This window comes from Nyctereutes procyonoides, unplaced genomic scaffold (assembly GCF_905146905.1).
Source record: "Nyctereutes procyonoides isolate TBG_1078 unplaced genomic scaffold, NYPRO_anot_genome, whole genome shotgun sequence".
In the NCBI taxonomy this organism is placed as follows: domain Eukaryota; kingdom Metazoa; phylum Chordata; class Mammalia; order Carnivora; family Canidae; genus Nyctereutes; species Nyctereutes procyonoides.
This window is the reverse complement of record NW_026575135.1, coordinates 41,951,042-41,962,479: the sequence shown is the minus strand read 5'-3', so window position 1 is coordinate 41,962,479 and position 11,438 is coordinate 41,951,042.

Genomic DNA, 11,438 nt, shown 5'->3' with positions numbered 1-11,438 from the left:
ATTTCTCCTGCATTTATCTCTTCCTGCATAATTTCTTATCTATGACTTTTAAATTGAACAATTCTTGAATAAAAACTCAGACTTTTCATTATTTCTCAAAAACATAGCAACTCAACCCTAGCCAAAACTAATAGTCTTATAATGCTTTTATATATATATATATATATATATATATATATATATATATATATATACTTTTACTAAAGAGTCAGTGGTGAGAGTTGTCATTTAACCTTATAAAATATATTATAAATGTCTTTTATAAGATTTTTTAATTTATTTGAGAGAGAACATACAAGTAGGGTGAGGAGCAGAGGAAGAAGCAGGGTGAGCAGGGTGAGCTGAGCAGGGTGCCTAATGCAGAGCTCCATCCCAGGACTCCAGGATGATGACCTGAGCAGACACCTAACTCACTGAGACACGTGCCCCTCTTATAAGCATATTTTTAAAAAAGCATTTTAGAACCTTTTAGTTTTTAAAATTCTTTCAGTATACTTCATTGAAGTGACATTATCTGGCTATGGCTTATGTACAATTAAATTATCTTCTACTCTCTCATATATTTTTCTATAGTCTTTAAACTTTACCTACTTTCACCTCATTGGCTAGGAAAGGTTGATTTGTGTACAACTACTGTGAAGACAAATGTATTTGTGTGTGTGTGTGTGTGTATGTGTCTGCATGAGTAAAGACATGGCATCTGCCATCATCCAGGCTCTTAATGCCAGCATTTTTCCCAAGTATCCTATAATTATTCATACAAACAAAAAAGCTTTAATCTCATTTAATTTCTGGCAGTAACTCTTTTGAAGATATTTACTTAGTTCAATGTTCTCTAATATAGTTAATATTGTACATCACAGCTATATAAAAAGGGAATCATAAATATTGGCATGAGGAGATCATCAAATTCATTAAGCCTATATATTAAAACAAACACACACACACAAGCATTTTTCTCACATGGTTTTACTTTTGTAAATGTTTTAAGGTATAGAAAGACATTTTATATAGTATCTTTTCTCTCTGACAGTAAAGTACTACAGAGAGTTGGTTACACAGTCTTAGAGGATATCGAAAAGTGAGGCTAAAGGGAAATAGTTCATCTTATGGTTAAAAAAAAGCAAAGAACCTGTTGAAGTACCCTTTCCTAACCATTACATACTGGTTGCCATGGTGTCCTTTCTTCCAAAAAGAAAAGATACTAGAGAATATGGCAGAGTCATAGTTTGATTTATGCACAGGCACTGTTTTTCCTTTCTTTTAACAGTTTTAAATGACTTCTTTAATCACTGAATTTTCTGCAGGAAAATTTCTAATTTTTAATGACATGTAGTTAACAGTTGAACTTTTCTTTGTAAGAAGATGGACCTAAATTTATTCACACAAAACCCTTTACAGAGAGATTTTGGTTTGCCTAGCCAGGGCAGTTGCTAATGGCATTTTGTATGTATTTTTTAATGTATTCTAAACATTTGAAAATAAGTAAGACATTAATCGTTTGTTGAACTGAGCTGTACAGCTAGCTGAAAAACAAAAATGAAAATAAAAACTGGTGTTTGGTGACAGAAACTAAGAATGTGAAAGTATAAAAATAATAAGCTTGTGATTTCATGGAAATAGATATGTCTAAGAAGACAAACCCATGTAGGAAATAGCATTAGGCTTTTATATAACACATCTCAGTCAATACTGAATCTTATATGAGCAGGATTCAAAGAAATTTTTAAAATCCAGTAATGATGAGAAAATTTATCATTTAGATTCAAATGCATTCTTTAAAGGATAAATCTTCCAGAAAAATTATAAGCCATGCATGACTTCACATATAAAGCCTAAATGGAATAAAGTTTAAAAGCAATATCTCTCCTAGACTATAATTCCTGTGGATGTACTGCTGCTGTGATGGATCTCTTACTTCATAGTTGCAATAAAAGAATGTTGCACAATAATAAAGAGCAAAATCTGTGTTGTAAGAGAAAGCCTGGTCACTCTGAATATAAAGACCCTAAACTTTACATTTACTAAATAGACAACTGGTCTCTCCAGGGGTGTTCAGGAACTAGTTGATTGCAAGAAAGAGAATCCACTCAAGCTAAGTAAAAACACGAAGAGCACATGTTTGAAAACTAACAAAAGGACAGCCACACAGAAGCCATGGAAAGCACACCAAGTTTTTAGAAGGAACTGGAGCCAACTGCAGCTCACCCTCTGCTGAGCTTGAACAAAAGCTCAAATCTGAGCCCTTTCTGTCTTGAATTTAAGTAATTCCCAGATTTTATTAGAAACAAATGGAATTTGAGGGTTTTTAATCCAAATTTCAGAGAAAGAGTATCCATTTGGCTTAGGTTGAATCAGAAGTGGATCTCTGGCCTAATTGTTGCAGAACAAGCTGTGTAGAGAAAGAAAGCAATAGGGGGAAACTCTGAGAGAGGAGTAGGAGGCAGAGCTGAGTAGAGTAAGCATTTTTTCAGAGAAGCTAGTATAAAACATTGGAATTCCTTACCAGGTTATAGAAGAAAATCCATTTTCTTCATGGTAAGTGCTACTGAGGTGAGAGAAAGAGGCCTTGAATATTTTGATGTAGAGTGCTGACTCAGGAGCTCAGTATCTATTCTACTTGAGCACGGTGGTCCCTTTATGAGTAAATATACAAAACACATATTGGTGCCTGTTTGGGAAGGGAAGACAGGCACCTCGTTTTACCCCAGTAGTCTGATTCTCAGAATTTAAAATATTTCACATATTCTCATTTAACAAGACCACTTATCTATACTGGCATACAAAAATACAGAAAAACAACTTGCTGCTCTCACATCTTTCAAAATACCGTTGGCTTCCTCTGCAGCACTAACAGCTCTGGCTGCCTCAGAAAACCTAGTTAGGGACTCAATCCTCAGCAACTTCAGTGTATTGTGATGACATTTGACCTTGTTCTCCTCGCCTGAGATTGCTTAAAGGAATTCCCCGACCATTTGTCTTACATGCACAATAGTGTTGTTAGAATGGTATTCACGGGCTTTGAAGATGATAACTAAATCTAGGTACCACATGCCAAATATAGCCTGACACCAGCTGGTTATAAATCTGTTCTCATCTCTCTGAGGAAGTTCTTTTTAAAATTCATGACTTAAAATAATTCCTTGTACATTGTGCATGTATGCGTATTCATATACAGTTGTACAAAAAAACACTGTATTTATTTCTCTAATCTAAATTATATTCTTTTAAAAATAAATAAAATTAGCATAAATTTTTATTCTGCAGAGGAAATCTCTAGCTTGCATTCCTGAGATATCATTATCAGATCCAGTTCAAGGAGGGATTGGACAGGTGGTATATAGAATAAAATGTGTCATGCTTTTCCTAGCTTCAAGTCCAAGATAACTTGCCTAAGCTTGTTGAAGCAATCTTCTTTTAGCTGAGTTTTCTCCTAGGAGATTTATTGCATTATAGACAAAATATGAAAGAAGCATCATACTGAAATAAAATCTCTGTTAGGTTTTGAGGCATAGCAATGCAGCTTTGAAACCTTCCCCAAAGATTGTAACCCATGAGGATGTAGACATTCTTATGTCTCTCACATCAGGATACCAGGAAGCTGTCTTCTTATTTTTCCAGAAAAAAATGACAATGACTATTGCAGAGCATCAGGGATGATACATGCCCTAAGGATAAGGGGGTTCCCAGTTATAATAGCAACCCTCCAGAAATGGTGGCACATTTATAAGTGGAAATAGCTACCCTAGCTAGAAAGAGGAACACAAATCACAGGTCCCTAGCACACTGTAACTGACTCTTTGGTGAGATTGAAATACACCAAGTAGAAAGAAGAATATTGCAATATCTCCATATCTTCATGTAATAGGTTCAAAAAAAGGAAATAGGAAAAATAAATGACTTTCAAAATTTAGTTAAAAGACCAATTTATTAAAATATGACAATGTAAAAGAAAAACAATTTTTAATCAATAGGAAGCTTGGTACAGTTAATGATGTTGCATAGAAGTAGTCAAGACATCAGTTTATATTAAATTTTAGGATACTAGAATTTTTGTTTATAAGTAGGCTTCATGCCCAACATGAGGCTTGAACTCACAACCCCTAGATTAAAAGTCACATGCTCTGCTGACTGAACCAGCCAGTGCCTTGAAAATATTAGAGTTATTAATTTAGAATTCTAGAGAATTCTACTAGAAGTAAATATCCTTTTACTATAGCAAAATATCACAAGTTGGCCAATTCTGAAAGATGAATTATATCTTCTTATACTAACTATGACCTTCCTATATTGGGTAAACTGGGACAAATAATTTTGCATTCATAGGATTGAATTTTCTTGTCTATAAAATTAATGAGACAGGTAAGGTTCTAAGGTTCTCTCTATCTCTAGTTTTAAACCTATTCCTCAAGATCTATTTCTCAAATATTAAATGAATTGTTTGGAATTCAATCTATATGGGATTCCAGTGGTTAGTCAATTCTGTAAAATGGCACTAATAAAGACACTTGACGGGATGAGCACTGGGTGTTATTCTGTATGTTGGTAAATTGAACACCAATAAAAATTAATTTATAAAAAAAACAAAACAAATTAAGAGAGAGAAAAAAAAAGATAGTGGAATTTTTGTTAAATTATGATCATATATCCAAAAGCTCAGGGCTCATTTTGTAGGACAGTAGACAAATGTTCAGATTTATTTATATATTTTTAAGATTTTATGTATTTATTCATGAGAGACAGAGAGAGGCAAGACATAAGCAGAGAGAGAAGCAGGCTCCCCTGGGGAGCCTGATGTGGGACTTGATCCCAGGTCCTGGGATCATGATCTGAGTTACAGGCAGATGCTCAACCACTGAGTAAATCAGGTGTCCCAAATGTTCAGATTTAAATAGTCTCTTAGGCTTATAATAATGGATAAAATATTTCAAATATTATTTTTATAACTTAATTTATTTTAAAACATCAACTAAGTCTATCTACTAGATTAATTTTGATCTATATCTTAATTTTAGCTACATTTACACTGATTATACAATAGATTTTAATCCATAACCGTCAGGAACATCACTATCCTTCTGTCCCAAGTAAGACAGGTGACTTTGAAAATATAGGGTAATATTCTCCTCTCAACAAATATATAGTTTGTAAACATTTTCCAATATAAATAAAAGACGCTTAGGACTAGACCCATTGCCCAAGATAATATGGTTCTTTCTCTTCTTTATACTAGAGTGCCAGGTTTTCTTTCACTCATCTGTAGAGGTTCAAAGAAGAGTAGTTTTTTTTTTTTCAAACATGGCTTATTGATAACAATAATTACCATTAATGGGTTCTATTTTATCAGGATTATTCTACATATAATCTTTAAGCCTGCAAGATAACTGTCTTTTATAGGAGAGTATAATCAAAATATTATAATATAATTAAGAGTTTAAAATAATATGTAATAACTGGTATAACAAAGTTAATAAATATCAGAATTAACTTCAAAACATGTTTTGTTGACTCCATAGGCCATCCCATGATTAACACACTTTGGCAAATCTTCATGAAACTTTCTTTTTTCTGGAAAAAATAGGATGATCATATATTTGGTTACAATAGGTTAGTTTAAGATTTAATATTTATTTGTAAATAATCTCAGACAAGTTTCTAAACCGTGTATTAGTTCTTGTTTTCCAGCTCATTTCCCAACATTATGAAAATAATGTTACATTGATAAATTTCATACATGTTAAATTATTAATATAAGTAGTAATGAATGAAATTCAGACAAAGGAAGAATGGACACCAAAATGGCCTCAGTTTGAGGACTATTTATCAGTCATTCATTTGCCTTCTCACTGCATCATCTCTGGTGCTAAAGACATTTGACTCATTGCAGATAAGTCTCAGGCTACATCAGAGGCTGTGCTGTAGTTGTTAAAACATCTGTGACCAAAATAAAAAAAAAATATGTATTTTCAGAAAATGAAGAAAGACGTGCTCATTTTTGTTTTCAGAATACACTTAAGAGCAAGTTTACTATAAATGGGAACCAGAATACATATCATTATAGCTAAAAACACAGGCTTTGGCATAAACAGGCACTGTTCAAAACCTAGCTATATCTCTCAATGATGACATGGAATTTGATAAATTACTTAATCCACACCTTTTTATGTGTTATTGGAGATGCTAATTCCTGTAGCAATTAAATTAGCTAGACTATATACATCAGCATAGTCCTTGGTTACCATATAGCAAAGACTTAACAAGGGATAGCTAACAGTGCCTTTGCCATTACTATTTTTATTTTAGATTTTCACATAATTAGAATAATATTTGAACTATATTACTAAGTAAAAGCTTTAGTAACTGAGAAAAATAAGCATCTCTCAAATTCTATCTAAGCTACCTTTTACAAAAGACATTTAAAAACTAAAGATCTGACTCTAAAATGGGGAGAAAAGAATGATACCATATTTTTCAAATATCTTAAGTAACCAAAACACTGCATAAAATGTCTGTTTCTCTTTTGGAATAAATCTCGTAATACATTTAAACATCCAGCACAGGATCAAATGCCACTGGAAAATGCTTACAGTATCTTCCAATATAGTAAATGAAACAGTAGCAATAATGAGACTGATAAATACAAATGGTTACTGTTTTGCTTTCTTGGATTGTCTACTTAGTAACTGAATTCATTACTTAGTTGAGGGAAATAGTTTAAATAAAAAAAACTTATTTACTTAAAGCAATAAACATTTTTTTCTTACAATTCCGCTACTTATAAGCATTTCTTATTCTTGAACTTGTGTGTGGTTGATGATTCAGGATGACTCACTCACACATATAGCTGTAGGCAGGCTGCTTGGTCTAAAGGAGTTCAGATGGAAGAGCTTGAATTGGTTCCATGTGGTTTCTGGTGTGCCGATAGATTATCCTAAACCTTCCTTTACGTGTGCAATGCCAGGATTCCAAAAAAAGTTAAAAAAGAAAACTCCAGTGTGCAAGCGCTTTTCAACCCTCTCTTCAGGTCATATTCACTAATGTCCCATTGGATAAGGAAAGAAAAATTGTGAACCTCAGGTTTGAAGGGTGGAGAATTATACTTTACAGTTTGATGGGAGGAGTGACAAAGTGATATTGGAGTTCTGCATGCATGGATGGGAGGATTCTGTGGTGATTTTTGTTCTCTTCCACACTAACTGAGTTGTTCAAATTTCTTAACTGAATTAGATGCATATCTTATGTTGAGATTCTGCATAAGACTAAAGGAGAAATACAGACTTACACAAAGTAGTATATAGACTTAAAGGCTACAGTAGGTGATGGCAAAGTGATTAGGATGTGGAAATAGAGAGATATGAAGTGTATACCTATTGTTGATAGATACTGTGAAGGAACAAGTTATCAAAATACGTGCTTTTTCAGTCACTTTGTCTTCATTATTTTACCTTGCATGTAACCTAACCCCATGTATCCTGATGTCTTCTTTCACAACATTTTGCACAGGGCATGTGTCTTTGAATAGAGAATTCTTAGTATATCTAGCATATTGTGGTAAATACCACACTCATTCTGCACTATTAATTATGCATTAAAGGATTATTTCAAATGATCATTCTCAAATAGATCCTTGGTACTGTGAATAGAAGAAAAATATGGTTCATAGACTCAATGAGCTCATAGACTTTAGAAAAACAGATTTAGAAACTAATAATTATAATAAAATCTGACACAGTTATTCATCTAGACAGAAAGAATTGCTCTCTATAGGAACTCAGTATATATTTGGTGAAACAATGGATTGACTGTGGATAGACCAGGTCATTCATGTCAAAGAAAGTAAGTTGGTTATTACATAGCTACTCTTATCAGAACAAGACAGGGCAATCCGGGGGGCACATCCAGGATGACATCAGCTAGATTTCTTTTTTAAAGATTTTATTTATTTATTCATGGGAGACACACAGAGAGAGGGGCAGAGACATAGGCAGAGGGACAAGCAGGCTCCATGCAGGGAGCCGATGTTAGACTCAATCCCAGGACCCCAGGATCATGACCTGAGTCAAAGGCAGATGCTCAACCATTTAGCCACTCAAATGCCTCAGCTGAATTTTTTTAAGTTTTTTTTTTCTTGTAATCTCAACACCTGATGTGGGGCTCAAACTCATGACCTTGAGATCAAGAGTTGCCTGCTCTACCAATTGAGCTAGCCAAGCATACCTATATCAGCTGAATTCTTAAGATAGGTAATTTTCAAGGTGATGATTTCATCAAAGAAGAATTTCATTTTCAACAATGATTCTTGCATCTGCAAGAAAAATAAAATAAATTTATTATAAAAGAAAACATGTAAAGGTAAATATGAGAATGGAGTAGAGTAGCATTAATGAAATTTAAAAATACATATATAGATGAACAGATTATCAAGATTACCAAATCTGGAGTGAGGGAGGTGGGTGGTGCACAACAACAGAGAAATGAAGCAGAATAAGTAAAGTATAAAAAATAGTCATGGGATCTTTGTAATCTAAAAGGGAGCAATGACATAGGAAACCCAGTAATTTGTGGGATGCCTATCTCGGTACTTCTGCGATTTCAAAAAATGTAGACATGGGTTTAAATACACTGTAAAACATCCTACAGGGTATGCAGCTCTTGGTTAAAAGGAAGTTAAACACATGTATACCCCTCACCAAAACAAAAAAAAAATGTTCTTTTAAGCAATTTTAGATATATTTAACATCATTAAATAGTTCCCTGATATGAGTGCTTATGCTTTTTCTTTCCCTACAAAATACTGTACAAGGCAGTGAATTTCTGTGATGCACAGTTCGGTTTGTAGATGTATATACTCCATAACTTGGAAAAGTACCCTGATATTTGCATTATGTTTACTGCTTTAGAGGCACTGACAAAATTGTTTCCTTTAAAGTAATTCTGTTTTATTGGTGTATTAAAAATGTGGTGCAGGCTAATGTGGAGAATTTAGTCTGTCACTTTAAATCAGTAGTGATCTACAGAACTATGTGAGGTCAAACACTGTTCAGGCTACCTTTGCAACAAATCATAATGCCACATTAAGTACTTAGAGGGTGTTATTAACCAAATAAAACCTCATGGGGAACGAGATTTGTTGAAGACAGCAAAAAGAAAGCTATGTAGACAAATATTAAATATTTCAGAACAGAGTAGTAATGCAGCAGGAGATGGAAAACTGGGATAATAAACAATACAAACGGCAATATGTTTTATTTTAAGGTTCATATTTTTTAGAAAGACTTTCATTTCTATAAATAAAGAGGAACAAATAAACTATTTCACTAGAGACGTTTGCTAATCTGAATAAGTAAATGTGTCCTTATGTTCCCTGGCCAGCTATCAGAAATACTTCTCTCATTTCAAATTATAAAAAAGAAAAGAAAGAAAGAAGAAAGAAAGAAAGAAAGAAAGAAAGAAAGAAAGAAGGAAGGAAGGAAGGAAGGAAGGAAGGAAGGAAGGAAGGAAGGAAGGAAGAAAGAAAGAGAAAGAAAGAACATGAGGGAAGTAATTGTGTATGTGTGTGTAACACAAAATGAGATGGGAATAATTTGCAATCTATCAAAACATTTTTTTTGAATGCAGGTTATTACTGCAAAAGTATCCACTTAGATGGGAACACAAAGGTCAGAGGAAATAATGTAACATGGATGACTCTCAGATAAGAGGATATGGCACAATTATAGTCAACCACAGACTCTCATGTGGTCCAGTCACTTTGGTTGATCTCAGACATCAATATCCTCTACTTTTTTCTCTACTGGTTCTTCAGCTGTCTCTCTTTGCACCACCAATTCTCCAGCTTTGGTTCTGATTCTGCTGACACCTGCCTCTTAATAATACTCTTACTTCTACAAGAAGGAGATTTGGGTTAGTTATATACCAACTGTATCAATCAGGGTTTTATTTATTAGTGAGTGTTCACTCTAAATATTTTATTTTTTTAGACAGCTCCAAGAATATACAGGAGGGAGCAGAGAATCAAACTTAGAGTGATAAAGACAGAAACAGTGCCCAGATTACCGGCACAGGTCTAAGTTAGACCAAGCACTATCTTTGGGGACTATGGCACTGTCTGAAGACGATGATGCTCTTATATTGCTATCATGGAGACAGGTCAAACGGTTAGTTCTCACAACAGAATGGGTTCTCTGCCACACAGACTTCTTTGTGAAATTTTCTAAGCAAGTATTCATATATGGTTACAGACCAAAACTTCACTGTCAAATCCAATGTATTTTCAAAATGTATTGGATGAAGTTTTGGTGTCACACAACTTACAGATCCTTGGACCCTATAAAAATCTATTAATTTTGCTGTTGTCATGTTGACACTCACTATTCATCACGTTATTAGAGATAAAAGTAGCAGAGTCATATGACACACACAAAAAAGCATGCAGACTTTCATCTGTGACTGTTTCTCTGGAGAAAATAAGAGCTATGGGTGGTTACAGTTTTTTGACTTTAGCTCCAATACAGTGTGCTTAATAATTTCTCATTGTACACCACAGTTGTGAAACAATAGGCATAATTATTTCTTTAAATAGATTCAATTATGTTCTAAAAAGACATATAGAAAATTATGAAAAATCCATGTAATGTGATGAAAGAAAGAAAAAGATGAAAATGTAAGTTTGTGAAAATAAAATAACCTAAAAGTGAGATTAAAGTAGGAAATGATTGTCTTGATATCTTGTATGTGTTTTGTGTATATTCTCAAAATTATATTCTGAACATTCTAGAATACAATGTAAAAAGGAAGCCTAGAAAATTACATTATCTGTAACATTCATAAACCAAAACAAAACAATGAAGATTACTCAATATAAGTACAGCAGTTACTTTTAAAGCCTAAAAGAAATAAAGGATATTTCATAAATGAATTATTGTAAAATAAAAAATAATGGCAATTAAACATATATAATGGGTGTAAGGGTCTCCTACAAGCAATCCTGTTCTATCTCTTACTGTTAGTTTTAGGATATGTCAAAGCACAATTCTATTCATAAAGTATACCAGGGATCAATGCACACAGCCTCTATTTTCCAGTTGTCTGGTGATCTTCCCTAATGTAAGGAGAGGTTTTAAATATTACATAGCTACAATGTTCATCTTGAAGAAGTTAGGGTTATTTATCATAATCTCAAGAGGACACAGCATGTTTTGAAAACACATATTCAATACTTAGATTGCTGTAAAAATAAACTATAAAAAGTAAACTATGGTAAAAAATAAACTATAAAAACTAAAGATCTTCTTCAGTGTAGCCTTTACAGATTAGAGAATGAGTAAGCATTGGAGAGAATCCAAGAAACACTGCTATATAGAAACCAGTGAGAAAAGTGTATGTGTAGTAAGGAACCAGTGAGAAAAGTGATAAATACAATATCATCCAAACACATT